General features: G+C 56.9%; 1 long non-coding RNA gene across 1 annotated transcript; it reads left to right on the forward strand.

Annotated features, from left to right (window-relative positions):
* The first annotated feature begins 1 nt into the window (after position 1).
* On the forward strand, positions 2-1,671 carry LOC118499893. The gene is made up of 2 exons (XR_004902436.1): positions 2-266; positions 1,198-1,671. It is a non-coding gene; the product is annotated as an uncharacterized LOC118499893 (long non-coding RNA).
* The last annotated feature ends 18,145 nt before the right edge of the window (positions 1,672-19,816 follow it).

A 19,816-nucleotide genomic window follows, 5' to 3' on the forward strand; every position in this document is an offset into this window, starting at 1 on the left:
GCCCCATGGTCACATGCCCGGCACCCAGGGTGCTCAGGAAGGACTGACTGATAGCTCGTTTTTCCAGGCCCAGCTTGGGGTCAAGCAGCAACAGCTTGCTCTCCCACAGTCCCAGAAGGATGGAGGATGGGAGGGAAGATTATGTACACACGCACGTGGGGGTCCCAGGCCCTCTGCCTCTGTGAGTCCAAGGAGGACCATGCAGTCAAGCTCTCAGCTGCCTCCTCATCCCGCCAAGTGGGTTAAGGAATGTCTTCGGAGAGCAGGTGTGGGCTCCCCTTTCTCTGGAGCACCTTGGAAGCCACTGACCACCTCCATTCTGTCACACGAGAGCATTTTAGATACTGTTCATTGTTATTTTCTAATTTCAGAAGAAATTGTGTGACTGCCAAGAGCGTGAATACTCTAGGGCTTCAACAAGATTCCAAGGCCTTCAGAACTAGCCACCTCCACCCCCACCCTGCGGCTTAACTGATGCCATGATTCTCCGACACGTGGTCGCACTTTTCACCCTGGAGAAGCCTGTGCTTGGCTGTTATTATCACTAGCACCTTAGTGCGGATGAGGTATCAGAGTTGTTCCCCAGAAGGCTGGGTAGGATGGGATGGAGGAGGTAATACAAAGGCCTAAAAGGGCTACAGTCGGCCACCCTAGCGCTCCAGGGTCAATGAAAAGGCAGAACTTCCTCCAGGATGTTTTTCTATGCTCTACACCCTTGGCAGGGGTGGGGGGTCGGGGGTCGGGGTGGGATGCAGTCCTCCGCCCCACTCTCACAGAAGCTTGTGCTTATATCAGTGCTCTGATGCAGTCAATAAAAGTGATGGCCACCGCTCAGCATGCACCTTCTGTATGCCAGGCGCTTTTTGTGCTCATGAGGTGCTGCGATATTAATCATATTATAAATACTATAACATGGGTAAGGATTGCATACCCAATAAATATTTATTGCATAGATCGTGTGTCAGAGATCATTACCTCCAATGCCCATCATCCCCTTTCTTCTGTCACAAGCCCCTAATTTTTAGCTGGGAACTTGGCTACCTGGAATTAATACTATCCCAGTCTTTCTTGCAGCTAGATGTGATCAAGTAAAAGTGTCATGTGCCAATTTCTAGGAATCTTTCTTAAAGGTAAACTGGTATGTACCATTTTACCCTTTTTCTTTACTCTTCCTTCATCTTGCTACCTGGAATGCAGCTGTGATGGCTGGAATTCTGGCTGCTATGTTGGACCATGAGGACAAGCTGGTGGAGCAGTGAGTTTGAAGGAGCCTAGGTCTCTGATGACTGCATAAAACCTTCATACGAGCTTTGGACTGCCTTGTCAGGACTTTTGAGAGTGACAGACCCTTTGATTTTGTTTAGTGGGATCTTTTATTCAAAGCCAAGCCTGAACCTAGCTGAGACAGCCCAAAAGATGGAAAGATAGATGAAGATAGAACACTCCCGCAGCCAGAGAGAATATCTTACTTCTGGTGGCAATGAGAAAGGGCCTGTTCATACCATGGACAACTTTGACCTTGGGAAATCTTCCTTTTGAATGCTGGGTACAGCTCTATTCTGGGCCCAAGGGGACATATTATAGGTGTTTCCAGGGAAGGATGGGCCTGACAAGGCTAAAGTGTGCTGAATGTGGACAGTGATTCTACCCGACCAAGTCTGGAACAGGGGGGGGAAAGAGTGTTTCTGGTCCTAGCTGGTGTGGTTCAGTGAATCGAGTGCTGGCCTACAAAACAAAGTGTTGCTGGTTCGATTCCCAGTGGGCCAAGTCCCCAGTAGGAGGCATGCAAGAGGCAACCACACATTGATGTTTCTTCCCCTCTCTTTCTCCCTCCCTTCCCCTCTGTCTAAATATAAATAAATAGAATCTCTCTCTCTTTTTTTAAGATTTTTATTTATTTATTTTTAGAGAGGGAAGGGAGGGAGAAAGAGAGAGACAGAGAAACATCAATGTGCGGTTGCTGGGGGTCATGGCCTGCAACCCAGGCATGTACCCTGCCTGGGAATCGAACCTGCGACACTTTGGTTTGCAGCCCATGCTCAATCCACTGAGCTACGCCAGCCAGGGCCTCTTTTTTTTTTAAAGAGTGTTTCTGGAACCTAGAAATGTACAAGAGAGAGCAAGGAGAGGACTTGCCATTCGCTCGCTGAGACTCAGGTGGACCAAGGCGCTGAGAGGCTGCCCGGGGTGGATGTCGGTGGTGGGCTCGAGGCAGGTCTGCTGTCTGTCTGGGGCAACTCTGGAGAACTCCAGTGGGAGGGACAACCAAACAGGGTGCACCTTAATCCATGGGGGGACCCTGGTGACGTATACCCTCTCAACACCTTGATCCATCTAGCATGGTGTCGTGGCACTAGCTCAGAATTTGACCCAAATATATGTCTTGGTTCTGTCACCTTCCAGCTCCATGACTTGGGCCAAGTACATGAAACGTGCGGAGAACTCTCCTCTGCCCGCCTCCGGAGACCTCTCGGGGCCGCTGGGAGACGTGAGTGGGTGTCGGTGAAAGTGCTCTGTGCACCGGCAGCCTGGACCAGCGCCTTGCTGACCGCCACCCACTGCCCTCTGTTGGACTTGTGTCATCTTAACCCCCACAGCAACCCCTCCAGGTAGGTGCTATTACGCCCATTTTGCAGGTGAAGACACTGAGGCCCAGACGTTTAAAATGTGCTGCCCAAGGGCGATAGCTGGGAAGCAGATTCAAATTCAAGTCTGTAGTTTCCTTAATCATGTATTACTAGTAACCTCGTCCCCTCAGGGTCAGGTCCCAGGTCCCTGGCATGGTCACTGGGTCCACCAGACCTCCTGCCTTCTGCCCACAGCTCCCAAAGGCTGATCTCCCTCCACCCTCTTCTGGCCAATGTCCACAGGGTGAAATGTGTCCCCAGTCAGACCCCACACCCATCTGCTGTGGGCGACAGCTGCCCCCTGTCTCCACTCTCCAGGCCTGGGGTCTGGCATACCACCCATGTTGGCCCAACCTGACTCCATCCTGGAACTTTCTTCCACCTACTAAGGTATTCGCTCCTGCCACTGGGGTTTCTGAGCCTTAAAAATGTGAGTTGGTAGCTGCACCCCCGGGGCAGGGTGGAGGGGGGAGTTTGCTTCGAAAGGCCAGAAAAGGGCCTTCCTGCCATGCAGTGTGAACACCTGGGTGAGCCAGTCACTTCCTCTTTCTGCTGTTCAGATGGATTTAAACTGAGCCTCTTCTGCTTGCAGCGGAAAGAATCCGCACCCTCAGGCCATCTCTAGAGCCCTCTCCTGCAGAAAGCTTCCCCGCAGGCCCCAGCCCTCCCACACCTCCCATGTCCCCACTCTGTGTGCTCTGGTTTCCCCAGCCTTTCTTTCTTTCACTGACGTCAGGTCCTGCTCCCCCTGGACTCCCTGAGAGGGCGGTGAGCCTCCGGGCCGTCTTCCCTGTGTCTGAGGCCTGTACGCTCGCCTGCAGCCTCGTCCACCCACCCTGGCCCAGCACAGGCGTCAGGGTCCGCAGCATTTCCCTGTGTGCTGAGCCAGGCAGGGCTCCCGCCAGAGGTGGGCTCCAAGCCTGGGAACGCTGCAGCTGGTCTGGAGGGCAGAAAGAACCCTCTCACCTGCCCACTGAACCTCCTCCCTACCCACCCCAAGCCCCCGGCAGTGGTGGAGCAAGCTGGCATCCCCGGCCTGGTCTCTGTCTCATGAACCCTCTCACCCCAGAAATACGCACTGTGGCCTACGGCTAGCCAGGCTTGGGTCCCTGGGACATGCCAGTGAACCTCGCTGGGTTTACCTTCTAGGGGAGAAACACAGATGGTCAACAGTCAAAGTGACAAACGAGTCAACTGCATGGTACACTAGAAGGTGACGAGTGCCATAAAAGTGGGGCATCAGGAGTGCTGGGTGGGGCGTGGAGAGCAGCGTCAGACTTGGGAGTCAGGGCAGATCTCCTTGAGAGGGTGGGATGGGAGCACAGACCTGAGGGAGGTGAAGGCACGAGTCCTGCATTTAGCTGTGCGCACCCAGGCAGAGGGAAGCTTGAGCACAGGCCCTGAGATGGGCTCATGCGGTGTAGTGGAGGAACTTTGAGGGGTCGGTGTGGCTGGAGCCGAGAGGGGAGTGAGGGGAGATGCAGCTGGGGGCAACGTGGGGCCAGACTGCATAGCTTCCCAGCCTGCGCCCCTCATTCCCAGAGCCCTCCTTGCCCAGCACCTCACTCAGCTGACGCCCACTGGGAACCCCGTGCCATGCCGACTGCTTTACCGAAGTTAACTCGTCTGACTGACCTAACAGCCCTTCGCAGCAGCACCCCTATCGTTACGGTTTTAGTTTAACTCAGTGAGGAAACTGAGGCACGGAGAAGGCATGGCGAGCCGTGGAGCCAGGAGCTAAAGCAAAGCGGCACTCTTAGCCTTGGCAGGACCTCCTCCTGCTCAAGTGCGTCAGTCAGCTGTCCCTGTGCCCGCTCCTGAGCACCAGGTGCACCCCCCACAGCCTCAGCCGGGGGGGCCAGTCGACGTGGGGGGCGGAGGTGGAGGGGCTGCGTCACTGCCCGCACCCAAGGGAGAGTGGGGAGCAGGCGCTGCCTTCCCCCCATTAGCAGGGCCAGCGGGGCCTTCTGAAACCGCAGTCCCAGATAAGAGCACAATTGGAACCTGTTCTGCTTGCAGGCCTGCTGGGGGGCTGGGCCAGGGGCGCTGGGAAGTGGGGGGAAGCCGCTGGCAGCTCTCTGGCCTCACTATCAGCAGCCCTGCCCACCCCCTTCCCCATTAGCCCCTTTGAAATGCGCCCGCCTTATCAGGGGGCCAGCGCTGAGGGAGGCCTTGTGCCTTTGTGTCCAGCTGTAGAAGAAGGCCTACCGCCTGGCCCGGCCTCTGCCTGCAGGAGAGGATATGAGGGAGACACATGTGGCCCTGCGACACCGAAGGGGCCCCTCCTCTCACACACAGACCAGGGCAGAGAGAGTGCTCCACCTAAGTGCCCCCCACCCCCGACCCCCGCACTCCCTGCCCACCCTTGCACTGAGCCCCCAGCACCCAGGCTCCCTCACCCTTTCACACCCACTTCCCTCAGCCCATTTCCTACTCAGCGCCAGCCTCCAGCCCCTCCTCATGTTCCCGACCAACTTTCCTCAGAAGCCCAGGCCTGCTCCATGCCTGACCTCCCAGTCACACCTTCAGCAAATGTTTATTGAGCAGCTACTACACACTAGGCACTGGGCACAGCAGTGAGCAGGACAGGCCAATTACGGCCCCCCGTGGAGCTTCGGCAAGACAATAAACAAACTCAAATAAGCAGGGTATAGAGTGTGTCAGACAGTGATTAACTCCAGCTAGGGGACAAAAATGAGGTGGGATGCAGGATAGAAAGTGCTGGGGCAATTTTAAGTCTGTGTGTGAGGGTCAAAGAAAGTCTACCCGAAAAGGGGCTTGAATCAACACCTGAAGGATTCTACAGCATTCCTTCTGTGCGTTTAGAATCCCAGACACAGAAGGGGAGAGCCAGGAGGAGGCTAGAGAGCTACCAGTCCACAAGCTCCCTTCACTTACCTCAGAGAGGTCAGTGAAGTGCCCAGGATCACACAGCACAATGGCAGCAGAGTGGAGCAGGAATTACAGCCCAGCCAGGACCCTTACCCCCATTCCTGCTGCCCCCAGCCTGGGGTGCTGCCAGGGCCCTGAGCAGGACATCTGGCCATTTTGGATAGTCTGGGGCAAGTGGCCTGCAGGGAAGGGGCCGCTTTGGGCATGTGGAGGACGGAAAAGGATGGGCAGGTTCTGGGGCTTGACTTGGGTCAGATGAGCTCGGAGGAGACAGGTGAGAAGGGGGTGCTTTAAGGGAGCTCCTGCTAGCAGGCTGCTGCTGGGCAGCCCCTCTGGGCTCTGGGTTGTGGGGGTGTTGCCCAGAGGCCCGCAGGTACTGCACCAGAGAAGCCGGAGGCCGTGGAAGAGCGCCGAGTCTGGAGACCGAGTTCCAGTCCAGTTCTGCTGCGTTCTCACCACGTGCCCTTGTGTGCTCTCAGCCTCAGTTTCTCTTCTCAGTGAAGGAGGAGCAAGAATTCCTTCTTCAAAAGGATGTCGAAGAAGCAAGTGGGCGACAGTGCGACTGCCTGGTCCACAGCAGGGTCCTGGTCTCTCTCATCTGCACTGTGGCTGAACTTAGTAGGCACTGAGCATGTGCCAAGCACTTCAGAGGCTTTGGTGTGTTTTTTTTGTTGTTGTTGGTTTTTTTTTAAAGATTTTATTCATTTATTTTCAGAGAGAGGGTAAGGGAGGGAGAAAGAGAGGGAGAGAAATGTCAATGTGTGGTTGCCTCTCATGCACCCCCCCAATGGGAACCCAGCCCGAAACCCAGGCACATGCCCTGACTGGGAATCAAACAGGCAACCCTTTGGTTTGCAGGCTGGAGCTCAGCCCACAGAGCCACACCAGCCAGGGCTAGTGGCTTTTATTTTTAGGACCCCTGTTCATTAGGTTAACCAGATCCTGGGTTTATGGCACCCACTTACCATGGGTGCTGGCATGAGCCTCTCTTAATTTTTAATAGTATCACAAACACTGCCAACCCAGGATCGAGGTTATTATCAGATTACTACATGTGTCAACTCACTTACTTCTCACATCAATCTTACAGCTCTAAATACTCCCCGTTTTCTAGATGAAGAAGTTGAGGCACAGTTGTGAGTTTGGGGCGTCCCCTCCCCTGAATGATGCTGACATGCGCTGGGCACATTCTTCCTGTTGACTCCCCATGGGCGCCAGAGCCCTGGACCATGGCATCTTCACAGGACTGCCACCGAGCCCAGACGTGTGTGCCGCTCAGCTGAGGGGATTGCAGCCACAGGCTCCACCCGCCCCCCCCCCCCCACCGCAGGGCCCCAGTCCCCACAGCTGTGACACCTGGGGGCCCTGGGAGCTGCTGCCGGCCCCTCCTCCCAGCCCAGCTTTCACACCAGAGCTGGTGCTCCTAACCACCCTCCTGTCTATCCTCCTTCCAGGCAGTGCCCAAGAATAAACAAAAGAAATTCATAATTGCACAATGAAAGGATGATGATGCTAGAAGAGGAACAGTGGCTCTGGGAGCTGAGGGTGGCGAGGGGTGGGGGTGGGCAAGGGGAAAGTCGGCATTAGAGATGTCCCTCTGCCAGCTGCTGCACTTGGGAGCCCCCGGGCCCTTTGGTTGTGTGGCTCTGAGCCTCAGACCCCACTGCCCGAGCTGGACCCTGGGTCCTGCCCCTCCCCCATGACGACTTCCCGGACACACCGTGGCAGCGAGATCGTTCCCAGAACCATCCTAACTGATACTGATAAAGCTGCTGCAGGGACCCAACTGTGGGCAGGGCACCCCTGCCGGGCAGCAGCAACACCAGCCAGGAAGTGCTTGGTGCCCTCCCCTGCTGCCAGAACGCCAGCTCCTGAGGCAGAGTAGGGAGGGTTTGGGGCCCCAGGCCGGTCAGGGTTAGGCTAAGATTGGGAGGTCCTGGCGCCTGAGCTTTCTCAGCAGTGTCCAGATGCAGTGCAGGGTGAAGCAACTTTCTTTCTCACACATGTAGGTCTTGACCTGTGCGGGGAGCTGGCCACTTTTCAGAATCTGCTGAAAGCTATGGAGCACCATCCTCAGAACATACATGCGCGCGCGCGCGCACACACACACACACGCACACACACAATTCCTGGGGCTCACACACCCCTGAAACCCCCCACCCCCATGGACCTCAGGTTAAGTGTCCCTGTGTTGGCCCCGGCTGGTGTGGCTCGGTGGATTGAGCCTGAGACTGGTTCGGTTACCTGGTCTGGGCACGTGCCTGGGTTGCAGGCCAGGTCCCCTGTGAGTGGTGCACAAGGAGCAACCGCACATTGATATTTCTCTCCCTCTATTTCTCCCTCCCTTCCCCTCTCTCTAAAAATAAATAAATTAATAAAAATCTTTTTTAAAAAAACAGTCCCTGTCTTGGATTGTGGGTAATGTGTGGGCAGGACTGAAGGATTCACCTCCGGCTCCAAGTAAAATATCTGGCATGCACTAGGTGCTTAATATATGCTTATTTCCACAAATCAACAGATAGGGACTTGGATGAAGGAAAGGGCAGCGGGGGCTGGGCAGTGCCCTGGGTCGGAGTCAGAGCCGGGGGAGGCAGTGGAGGGTGAGGCGGGGCTGTCTGCTGCCACAGACACAGCCGTTCACAATCCTCCCATGGGTCCCCACCACCTTCAGAGAAAGTGCAAGGAGTGTGTGGGGCCGGGCGGTGCTGTGGGATCTGCCCCAGTCACCTGTTCTGTTTCCGCTCACGACCACACGCAGCCGGCTGGGGCCTGGGGGCTGCGGGGAGCTCTCCCCAGACAGCACTCGCTCCCGCTCACCGAGCACCCCTGCGCCGCCCTGTTCAGACGTTGGGACACCGCAGGGTGGTTGGTGCCCTTGAGTGCTGACAACTGCTCTTTCTTCCAGACTCTCCTCGGTGCCCTCGTCCTGCGTCTGCAGATCCAGCACAGGCATTGGGCATCGTCTCCCCTAAGAAGCCTCCCTGATCCTGCCGTCCTCGGGATCAGCACGATGGGTTTCTCCCTGTATGTCTCCAGCCCTGGGCTGGGAGTCCACAGGGACAAGGCCTTTGCCTTCTTTGCTTGGCATCTTTGGACTCCAGGGCAGTGCCTAGCAAGGAGCTGTGCATGGAATAAAGGGACCCGACTGTGGGCAGGGCACCCACAGTATTCCACATTATTCCCGAATGTGGAATAAAGGGACAGACAGAGGAAAGGACCGACAGACAGACAAATGGATGGGTGGTTGGATGGGAGCTGTCGGGGCTGAGGGTGCTGACTAGGAGGTGGGAGAGAATTGGGGGCTGGGGCCGAGGCAGGCCTGGGAGTGCCCCTGGGGAGGAGAGAGGGCCAAGGGCTGGGCTCCTCCCTCCTAGTTCCTGTGTGAGACTTGACTGCCTTGGACAACAATGGCCACAGGCATGTGGGAAGAAGGACGGCCAGGGGAGGGGTGACCGAGAATAGGATTTGCTTCCTGGTCTGGGGTTTCCAGCCGTTCCCACCCCACCCTGAGGCACCCCTTCCCCGGAAGAGATTAGAGGACTGCCAAGTGGGAAGAGCTGCAGGAGAGGCAGGCACTAAGGACCACCGGTCGGGGACATCGAACTCCTACCTCCCTGATTTGTGACCTCTGTGTCACTGGCTCCAGGAGGGGCTGCGACAATCGCCTGCCCTGTGCTGAGACCCCAGGACCACCTCAGAGAGAACAAGGGGGCTGCCTGCGCTCACACAGCCATCCAGGCCGGACCCCTGGCTCTGTCGCCTTCATCCTCAGGCAGAGACTGCCCAGCTCTGCCTCGCCAGTGAGGGAGCTTCCCCAAGGGCCCTCCCTCCCCATGGAGGGGACAGCCAGGCCTGCCTTGGAGGGTCCCGCCCTGGTCGGAGGTGAGCTGCAGCCTGGCCCAGCAAAGAGGTCTACCCCTCACCCTCCCCCGCCCCCCCCATCATCTGCACCCTGCTTCTGCCTGTCTACCTCCTTCAGCACCAAGGCCTTGGCCCATCCTCTGGCTGCCATCCTGGAGGAGGGGGAAGGAGGGGAGAGAACATCGCTGGGCAGGGGCCCTCTCCTCCAGAGTGAAGGACTGTGACAGAGAGGGGGAGGTGTGAGCCCCGTGCCTCCACTCCCCAGGGCTGTGGAGCTCAGAGCTAGCAGGCACCGACAGCCAAACTGTCTAACGATTCATTTCATAGGGATGTGGTAGAGGCCCAGAGAGGGAAGGGACTGGCTAGAGGTTTCTTATAACTGCTGAGCTTACGGAGTGTTTTCCGTGGTACAAGGCACTTTTCCATGTGCTTGACACAGGTTAAGTCCTGAATCCTTCCAGCAACCTTATGCAGTAGGCGCACTGTTATCATCTCTGTGGTGCAGATGGAGAGACTGGGGCACAGGAAGTGAGGGAAGTTGCTTGAGGTCGCAGGGCTTGTCCATGGCCGAGCTCATCTGTGAGCCCAGGCAGCCCGGCTCCAGGGCCCCGTGCAGAACCGCAGGCTGTGTTGCCTCTTGCTACGGTTACCGAGGAGGAGTCGGGTCCTTCCTCTGCCTCTTCCTGCTGTTGGCTTCAGTTCCATCTCTCATGGTCTCTGTGCCCTTATACTAATAACTATGACACTACCACTGCTATTGCATTTACTGAACCCTATGATACAGGCACTGCAAACTAAAGTCTTTTGTATATAATACAATGCAATTCTCATAATACCCCTATGGGGTAGGTATTACAACTTCCATTTACCGATGAGGAAACTGAGGCCCAGACAGGTTTATTAACTTGCCCAGGGACACACAGCGTGTTTAAAAAAAAAAAAAACACCCAGGGTGCAAAGCTGGCCAAGCCCAAGCTCTGGTCCTGCCTGTGCTGCCTGTCCATGGGCCGGGCTGGGTGGGCGTTCAGAGAGTCGGTGGCCCCAGGGGGGCCGTTCTGTGCGGCCCCTCCCCAACCTTGGCAGAGCTCTCGATGTGTGAGCCTTTTGCTGGGCCCAGCAGCCTGGTGGCCCCCAGGAGCTGCCCTGCCCCCTGATGATGACCCTGGCCCCATCTGCCACCCGACATCGTTCCCGCGTCATGTCATGGGAAAGCCAGGACCCCCGAGCCCAGTCTGGGGCGAGGTTGCGGCAGCTGCGGGAAGCAGGACCTGCCTGGCCTCTCCCGTGTCCCTCACAAGTCGCTCCCCTGTGGTCCAGGCTCACGCAGTGCCTCCTTCCCACAGCCACCACTTGTTCAGCCGCTCGGGTATGTGCCCAGCTGAGCAGCCTGAGCAGCCTGCCCGCTGGGAGCTTACCATCTGGCTGGAAGGACTCCAGGAGCAGGAGGGGGCGGCCTCGCAGGTCTGAGAGGCTGGGGCAGCATCAAGGCAGAGAGGCAGCAGGAGCCAGAACTCGACGGGGCGAGGCGTGGACAGGCGGCAGGTCGGGGAGGGAACACACAGGTGCTGCGGGTTCCGAGATGTGCCGCGCTTGCGTCTCACAGGTGGCGCATGCGCAGGAGTGGGGCAGGGTGGACAGACCTCTCGAGTAACCTCGAGGACCTGGGCCTCAGTGCAGACCTCCTGGGCCAACCCATGTGACTCGGAGAGTAGGTGTGGGGAGGGGGCCTTGGCTCACCCGCTGGGTCCTCACAACAACCCTGTGTGGGGGTCCCTGCGCCAGAGATAGACTGAGGCAGGGCAGGAGAGAGGTGACCTGCTCACCGCTGGGCAGCAGCAGGGGTCGTTAGGACGAGGCCTGCCCGTCCGGGCCCCCCAGAGTGCTTGAGGGAGGAGGGGCAGGAAGTCTGGGGCCCGGAGGGGAGCAGAGGCTGGACTCGATCTTTTCATACTCCTCAAGGTGGCCCCCAGGAGCCAGGGGCCTCAAGGTGGGCAGGCCAGGGCCTGCATTAGGGGTCCCGAGATCCTCCTATACTCTCTGCCCAGCCTCCAACTTGCTGTGCAACTTGCACAAGTTCCTTTCCCTCTGTGGGCCTCAGCTGGTCTTCTGAAAGCTGAGGGGTTGAATGACACAGTCTGTCACTAGGCCCCTTTGGGCCTGCCCAGGACATGCCCACAAGTCCTCCTATTATGGGGAGGGACCCCTCTGCCCCTGCAGTGCTGTCTCCAACAACATTATCACGGTGACTGGGCGGGATGTTTACATTTGTCTCATTTCACCTCCTCACACGGTTGGGAGAAAGCTCTCGTTTCCAGTTTACAGAGGAGGAAACAGGCCCCTGGCTGGGGGGTAAGTGGGCAACCAAGGCCCCGCAGGCAGTCGGCGAGTGGGCAGCACGAGCGGCCCAGAATCTCCGTGCCCCTGTGGTTCCTCTCAGGGTAGGCGGGCATCCCGGCCCAGTGGAGACCACGACTGGCTTGTCCGCCAGCCCCGCAGACCTGGGCGAAGGAGGTTTCGGGACGGAGTGCCTCCATGTGCAAGGCTGGTGGCTGCACGCCGCCTGGGGCTGGGACCCTGGGCGGCTGCCGCACCGCCCTTCCATGGTCTGGTCTTTTCCCATGCGGGGGCTGGCGGCGTGCGCCACAGCTCCCCGGCTGCTCTGTCAGCCAGCTTCCCTGGGCGCCTCCCTGGAGCCCGAGCCCGCCCTCTGGGAGTCCCTTCTCTCGCAGGTGCAGGAGTGACAATAAGACCGGGCACAGACCCTCGCAGTTCTCAGGGCTTTACACGTGTTAGCTGTCCATCCCACGAGGTGGGCACTACTATGATCCACCCCATTTTACAGATGAGGAAACTGTGGCATGGCAGAGGAGAAACCTGCCCCCCCAGGTAGCACAGCTGGCAAGCCCAGCTCAAGAACTTGAACCTGGCAGCTTGGCCCAAGGTCACTGCCCTCTACTCCCTCCCAAAACACACGAAACAAAGGAGACAACAGCGGGCAGGCAATCTGTACCTAAGAGTGCAACTACACGGGACAGACTGTGCCCCGGGGAAGCTGAGTGGCAGGAAGAGCACAGTCTCAGAGAACAAAGCCCAGTCCTGGCGTTGAAAGCGGGGGTCGGAGTTGAGGCACAGGTCTCCTGGGAGCGGCATTTGATCCATCAGGTACCCGTGCCTGTCCCATGGGCACTCACTCTACCCAGCCCCATGCCAACCCTGCCCCTCCCACTGCACGGATGGGAAAACCGAGGCTGGAGCTCTGTCCAGCAGGACCCTCAGAGAAGGGTGGGAGGTATAGGCCAAAGGGACGGGTTCCTGGGGGGCCAGGAGGAGATGACTTGGCCCTGCTTGTGTGGCCTGGGACCTAGGTCTCCAGGCTTCCTGCCCTGCCCACCCAGGGAAGGGTCACCCCCGCCCCCCTCCCCGTCCCTCTCCACCACAGGAGAGAGAAGGCCCGGGAAGGAGGCCATTTCACAGAGAGAAACCAGAGCTCGGAGTTTCCGTGACTTGTCCTAGGTCACACAGCTGATTGGCAGTGGGCTAATTTTCCTCTCTTGAGACGAGGAGGAAGAGCTGAGAACAGAGAGGAAAGAAGGAGGGTGAGGAAAGGAAGGGGCGGGGATGTTCTCGCTGTCCTGAGCTCATTCTCACAGCTCTCTGCCCTGGCCTCAGTTTCCTGGTCGGCTTCCCCTCCCCCTCCCCATAAAGGACAGGTCATACCCCAGTCCTGAACTGCTGCCCCTCACACCTGGCCCCAGGCAGGAGGCAGTCTGTGAGGGGAACACGCAACACGCGGGGGACAGCTCCAGTGGGGTGTGGCCTCCTGGGAGGGGCTGTTTGTTCCCAGGAGGCCCAGGTTCGGCTTTATGGTGCCATCTGGAAGATGTGGCATGGGCGGGCCCTGCTGGTACAGGGCCGGGGCAGGGCCGGGGGCACTAGGCACAGTGGGAAGCTGCCCCCCAGCTGTTGTCTGACCAAGAGAAGAGGAGGGTGGGGACTCAGGTGGGCCTGAGCCACCGCAGCCTGACAGAGACCCTGGGGATCAGGAACTAGTCCCATTTCATGGGTGGGTACACTGAGGCCTCCCAGATCAGCAAACTGCCCAAAGTCACACCTGGCCAGGTCTGAGTGATACTGCCATACTGCCTCCCAGCACTGCCACACGGGCGCTGGGCACCACGGGTGTGCGTGCCTGGAGCTGGAGGGCCTGGCCCGGACACCCTGCAGCCGTGGGCAGCAGTCGCCCCTCCGCGGGGCTTGGTCTCCCACGCCATGAAACGGGGGGTGACACACAGCATGGGGGAAAGTAGGTTTACAGTTGTGAGTACATAAGACAGACTTTATTTTTGTATTGTTATTTATTATTTTCCGTGTGAACAATTGTGAACCTGTTTTTGCCCCACCCCATATAGCTTCCAGCTGGAGCGATAGCAGAATGGCTGAAAGGGTATTCGTGGTATTCGAGGGCTAAGAGGACAGCCGTCCCAGGGAGGGGTACACATTTTAATCACGTGGGTTTCCAGCTGAGGGCCCCGCAGTGCTCACTGCTGCTGCTGGATGAGGTACTAGCCTGGCGTCCAGGACCCGACTGCAGACAACACCTCTGCTCCCCACCCTGCCCCGCCCCACCCCCACTCCCCACCACTGCCCCTTTCCCTCTGGGGGTTTTGCGCAAGTTTATCTCCTTTCTGGCCCCCAGGCTTCTCATGTGTGAAGGTGGAGGGGAGATCAAGGTGGAGGGGAGATAACGTTCTCTACAGAGGATCCATGGGAGGCTCCAGGGAGCCCCTGGACCAGAAAATGCGTCCCGCGCACACGTAAGGCATTATTACATAGCAGTGGCACTGGCACCTTGAGCAGTAAGAGTCCTTAGCTCCTCAGTGAGCTTCCCAAGAGCCTCAGAGATGTTATGAGGGGGATGGAGTTTGGGGCAGTGGAACTTGCACAAAGGGACAATTTGGGGAGCCAGCCTGGTCTCCTTCCTTCCCGGCTACCCTGAGGCAGCTTTTCCTGAGGAGAAGCATGCTCAGGGCTTAGCAACTCTGCTCCTTGGGGTGACAAATTCCTTTTCTCACACAGCCAGCTTGGAGGTAGGACTGGCTCCCCTCCCAACCCGGTGAACTGCCAAGAGGGTCTTCCCAGGGGTGTAGGGGTCTGCCTCCTTTGTGGAGACTCCTGGAGTCCACCATTCACCTGCACGCCTGGGGCCCAACCCACAAGGGAGGACACTCAGGGGACCAACTGGGATCACACTATTGGACCTTCAGCATTTGCTGGGTATCTGGACCTAGCGGCTCCTCTGAAAAGCCCCTGTACTGCCACAGGACCCCAGCTGCACCCCCTGGGACTTTTTTGTCCCTTCTCCAAAAGGGGAAGAGGCTGGCTCTCCTCTTGGGCCAACCACTGGGTTGAAGACCCCAGCACTTGACCTCTGCCCTGGGACCTTCCATCTGGGGCTTCATCCCCTCACCTGCCCCTCAACGGTCTACCGCCTGTGGACTTGGGGCCACTTTCCTGAGGGCTACATTCACCACACATTTACCCGGGCTGACTGTGTACCTGGTGCTCCCTGGCCACCCTGTCACTCCCCATCGGCTGCCTTTCCCTGACTTATCTTCCTGGCACTGAGAGGACCCAAAACGGTCTGTGTTAGGTTCGGTCTGTGTGACGACGGTCTCTCCACATCAGAGTGTCCTTCTTTGGAAGCAGGTTCCGGGCCTGGCTGTGTATCCAGCCCTGGTCCCTGCCCCGCCCCTCTGCCAGACACCGTAGGCTGGTCTTCTCTGTTCTGACAGTTAACTGCACTCTCCCCCTCTCACTTGAGCAACCCTGGGGGTTTGTTACTGGCAACCCCAACAGATTCGGAAAATGTGCCGTGGGCTGCTTACCAGAGAATCGATGGGTGGGCATGAGGGTAGAGGGGCCTCACAGCTGGAAGGAACATAAGTTTTTTAAGAAACAGATGAAAGACTGCAGGGCATGTATAGGGAAGAAAGTGCTAGTTGTCTCCCCAATATCCATTCTCTCCTTATTTCTTACTAATGGAATCACAATCTTCTTGGATGAAATAATGCCAGCACTCCTTGTAGGCAGAAGGAACAGTTAACCAAGTTCTGGCCAATGGGGATATACATAAAGTTGTTGGGTAGGGATTCCAGGGGAGTTCCTTAAAAGGGGAACTAACTCAATCTTTCCTCCTACCTACCTGGACCTGGGATGTGATAGCTGGGGCTGTGGTGACTATATTGTGATCATGAGGATGCCTTGAGGATGGAAGCCAGAACTGTAATTATCTTCAGACTTTACACTGAATGACAGAAAAATAAATCCTTGTCTTGTTTAAGCCACTATCTTTCAGGACTATGTTACTTGCAGCTGAATGCAATTTATAAGCGACTCAAGAGGGTCTGTCAATATCTCCTTTGCCAGCTCCTTCTTTGTCTAGATGGTCTTGGGTAACCATTCCTTTAAGGAGACCTTTGAGAAGCAAAGGGATGAAGGGAAGAGGAACAGGGCCTAGTTAGTGGAGCTGAGCCTGGGAGGAGGTCAGGGGCCACGAGGTCCTCTATAGACACCCGGCCTAGGAGCATCCAGGGAGGATGAAGTCTGAAGGGACCCTAGACTCAGCTCTCATCCACTGCTCCCTCAACACAATAAACTTGCAGATATACAGACACCCAAGGCACATACAGATTCTTAGTAATGCCCCCCATTCTCCCAGTACTTGACAATGTTCTAACATCTAGGAACTATACCAGGGTCTCCCCTGCTGCCAAGCCTGGCCACTGTATCTAAGGCATTGAGCCTTAGGAGAGCCTGGGCGGGGCTGCCTTAGCTCCCTGGGAAGTCAGAGCAAAGGGGGCTTGGGGGACAGGTTCATGGATCAGCCTGGCATCCCATGCCACCAGTCGCCCATTGCCTTAGAGTTTAGGTGACAGGTGCCTGTAAAGAAAGAAGTGGGGGGAAAAGGGAATTGTGTGGACTGCTCCCCAGAGGGAGAGCATCCTGGGTCCTTTGTCTTGAAGGTTTTCTCTCTCTCCTGCAGGTGGGAATCTTAGGGCAGTTCTCAGGGGAGGGTTTCAGCAGAATATTCATTGGTTCTCCAGGTGTGTCCCTTCAGGCCACGGTCTCCACTGACTGGTCAGCGCCAGGGCAAGGGATCTTTAGTCATTGCAGTTGGTTCTGGTGTTGCCCACCTGGTTTTGCTGCTTTTCTGGGCCTGGAGCTGAAACACTTGAGGCCCAGATGTTGTCTTGGGGAAGTGACCTTCTGTGTCTGGCTGTAAATTGCATGGCCATTGTGCTCAGCCGTCTGTCTCAGTTTCCCCATTCCACTTGCCAAGGAGTTTCCCTAGCTCCTCACTACCCAGTCTCATTAAGTATGCACATGTGCGTGTCTGGGCATGGGCTGGTATGAGATTGCACAACCCTCAGGTGTGATGCTGTGTCTGTGGATAAACTAATGTGATGAGTGGGCACCTGTGTCAGTACATGGATGCACGTGTTGTGTCAACATATAAACCTGTGTGTGGTGCATGGAATGGCACATGTTGTGCACATGCTTGTGAATGTGTGTGTGCACACGCAGGTGTGTAGAAGGCTTGGCTCCTCTGTGTGCTCTACACAGCACAAAGCCTGAACGCTGAGCAAATGGCACCGGGACTCAGCCGTGCTCCTCGCACCAGGTAAGGTGGGGACTGGTGGGCACAGGGCCTGCTCCCCCATACCCCTACTCACACCCAGGGAGAGGCAGGAGACTGAAGACCTGGCTCATCGCTCCCAGGGCCCTGACCCTTTCCACACCTGTAACTTCTCGAAGATGCAAATTCCTCTTTGTTCCATGCAAATGAGACCCAAGAGCCAAGACTACCTCCCCTTGGGCCCAACCACATGGACCCCCCAGCCTGGCAGCTGGCTTGGGCATTGGAACCAGTTGGGAGTCTGTTCCTGTTTCCCAATGACTGATTGTTTCTCTTCCCTCGGGGGTCTTGGCTCTCCTGGCTGGCTCGCCTGTCCTGGAGAGGGCCTGCCTGGGAGGGCCCGGCACTGGCTGTGGGACTTGGCAGAAGGCCGTGCCCTTCCTGGTCTCATGTTTGGGAATGCTCTAGTTACTGCCCCTCACCCTGGAGAGGGGCCTGGTTCTCCCAGACCCTCCTGCCTGGCATGTTTACTGCGGGCCCCACTCTCGGGACTCTAAGCCTAACCCAATTCCCCACTGGCGCTCACTTTTCGCTTCCAAGGTTCTATCTTCTCAACGGGCACATGTGTCTTCATCATCAGCCCTGGATGACCCACATCCACAGGGGCTCAACATACACATAAAATGCCCTCCTGACCCATCTTGGTAATGACTGCTCCGAATCCACCAGCTCTCTGTGGGAACCCCCAAACCAAAGCCTTCAGGAGCCGATGGTTCCTGGTTCAAGTGTGCTCAGGAAGCCGGACGTGTGGGAGAGGCAAGTAAAGGAAACTGCATGAAAAGCTGAAGATGCTCACTGGACCTGGGTGCTGTCCAACACCAGCAAATGCCACAAGGATGTGGCCTACCTGTGGCTGGGCCTTCACACCTGGCGCTGCTGCCGTTATGGGTCCTTGCGGAAGCGAACGTGTGAGCCCCAGTGCTCCGCCCTCAGAAGTGGTAAACCAGAGTGGCCGAGCCAGTTCCCAGGCACAGGTTTCTGGGCTGTCGTTCTTGACCTCAGCACACTCATGACTCCCCCCACGCCTCTCCAGGAGCCCTGCCACTGTCCGGGGCCTGAGTACGGCTGGGCAGTGTTCTCCAGAAATCGGCTAGCCCAGCTCAGGCAGTCTCTCTGACACATTTGTTCTTTCTTCATCGGACAGATGCGCATTGAGAGCTTCCGGTGCGCAGTTGCTGAGTGCAGCCTCCTCCCACAGAACCTCTTCTTAGAGGAAATTTCCTAGACTCTTCCAGCATGGCCCTTTCCCGTTATCTCAGGTCCCGCCCCACACCAAGAAATGTCTACATGGCAAGAATTTGCTGGAGATGAGGGCTGTGGTCCAGGAGAGACTCCTGTGCAGGCTACAGAGTTTTTAGACTCTGCCTCCCAAATGCCCAACGTCCCAGTCCCCTCCCCTCCAGAGCCCAGACCCCCCAGGGCCTGGGTGAGCCCAGATCACAAAATGACAATGGTCTTGTTTTGGACACATACTGGACACTTACCATGTGCCAGGTATATAACGCTAAACTTTTACGAGTTTCACTTCTCATGATACCTCTGGAGGAAAAAAAAAAACTGTCCTCATTTACAGATTAGGGCACTGAGTGTTTAAATATACGTGCAGTGCGTAAGCAGCAGAGCCTAGATCCAAACCCACGCTTTCCTCTGTGGAGTGGAGAGCAGAGGCAGTGCAGCCTGGAGGACGGGGTTGGGTAGCATACTTGCAGGGGGAGACTGGCCAGGCCAGTGTCCATCCTTTCAGAGGCCCTGCCACGTGGTGCCCTCTGCTGGCCCTGGGCCCAGGCTGCACCAGCTCCCAGGTGGCCACACTCCCAGCACAGGCGGTGCACATTCCCCTCCGGCCTGGTACACCTCAGGGCAGCCATACCCTAAGAAGGCATTCCTCACAGCTCAGCTGCAATCCCTTCCTGGCTCTTGCTGTCTCACTGTCCAGTGTGTGTTGGGGGGAAGGGGGCGCTTCTGAGAGGCTTGGAACAGTGGCAGCCCAGCCTTTCAGGCATCTTGGGTGTCTTGGCTGCTGACCAGAGCTAGGAGCTTGGTGCAGGCAAGCATGGCCCCACTCATACACAGCAACCTCCCCTCTTCTCTCTGCCTCTTTTTTCCCCACAGCTCGGTAGGAATAATTCCTAACACTTGACCCCAGGGCCCTAGACCACCCTTGGGAGGACAGGACCACAGGAACCAGGCAGCAGCAGGCTGGGGTTCTGGGTGGGGGGCCACTCCTGGCCTGGACAGCACCTAGGCCCTGTCATCTTCATACCCATCTATAGGAACAACCCGCAGGGAGAAAGCTAGGACACAGGGTCTAGAGACAGGATGAGACGCCAACTGCAGCCATCAGAGCTCTGAGTCTGAGGAGGGGCCTTTTGGAAGCTGGGGCAATGAGCAGGCTTTCAGGGAAAATGTGACAGACGAGGCCAAACTCATGGACACTCCTTTGATGATTTCATCTAATCCTGAGACTTCAAATTCCATCTAATGGCTGATGACATCCAAGTTTAAGAAGCATTTCCCCAGGTCAGAACTAAAAGCTAAAAATGATATTAAGACCCTGACTAGTGTGGCTTACTTAGTTGGTTGAGCATTGTCCTACAAAGTGAAAGGTTGCCAGTTCGATTCCCAGTCAGGGCAGATGCCTGGGTTTGTGGGTTCCGTCCCCAGTTGGGGTGGCCAATCGATGTTTCTCACGCTGATGTTTCTTACCCTCTTTTTCCCTCCCTCCCCTTCCAAAAATAAA

The sequence above is a fragment of the Phyllostomus discolor genome, chromosome 4 (assembly GCF_004126475.2).
Source record: "Phyllostomus discolor isolate MPI-MPIP mPhyDis1 chromosome 4, mPhyDis1.pri.v3, whole genome shotgun sequence".
NCBI lineage: Eukaryota > Metazoa > Chordata > Mammalia > Chiroptera > Phyllostomidae > Phyllostomus > Phyllostomus discolor.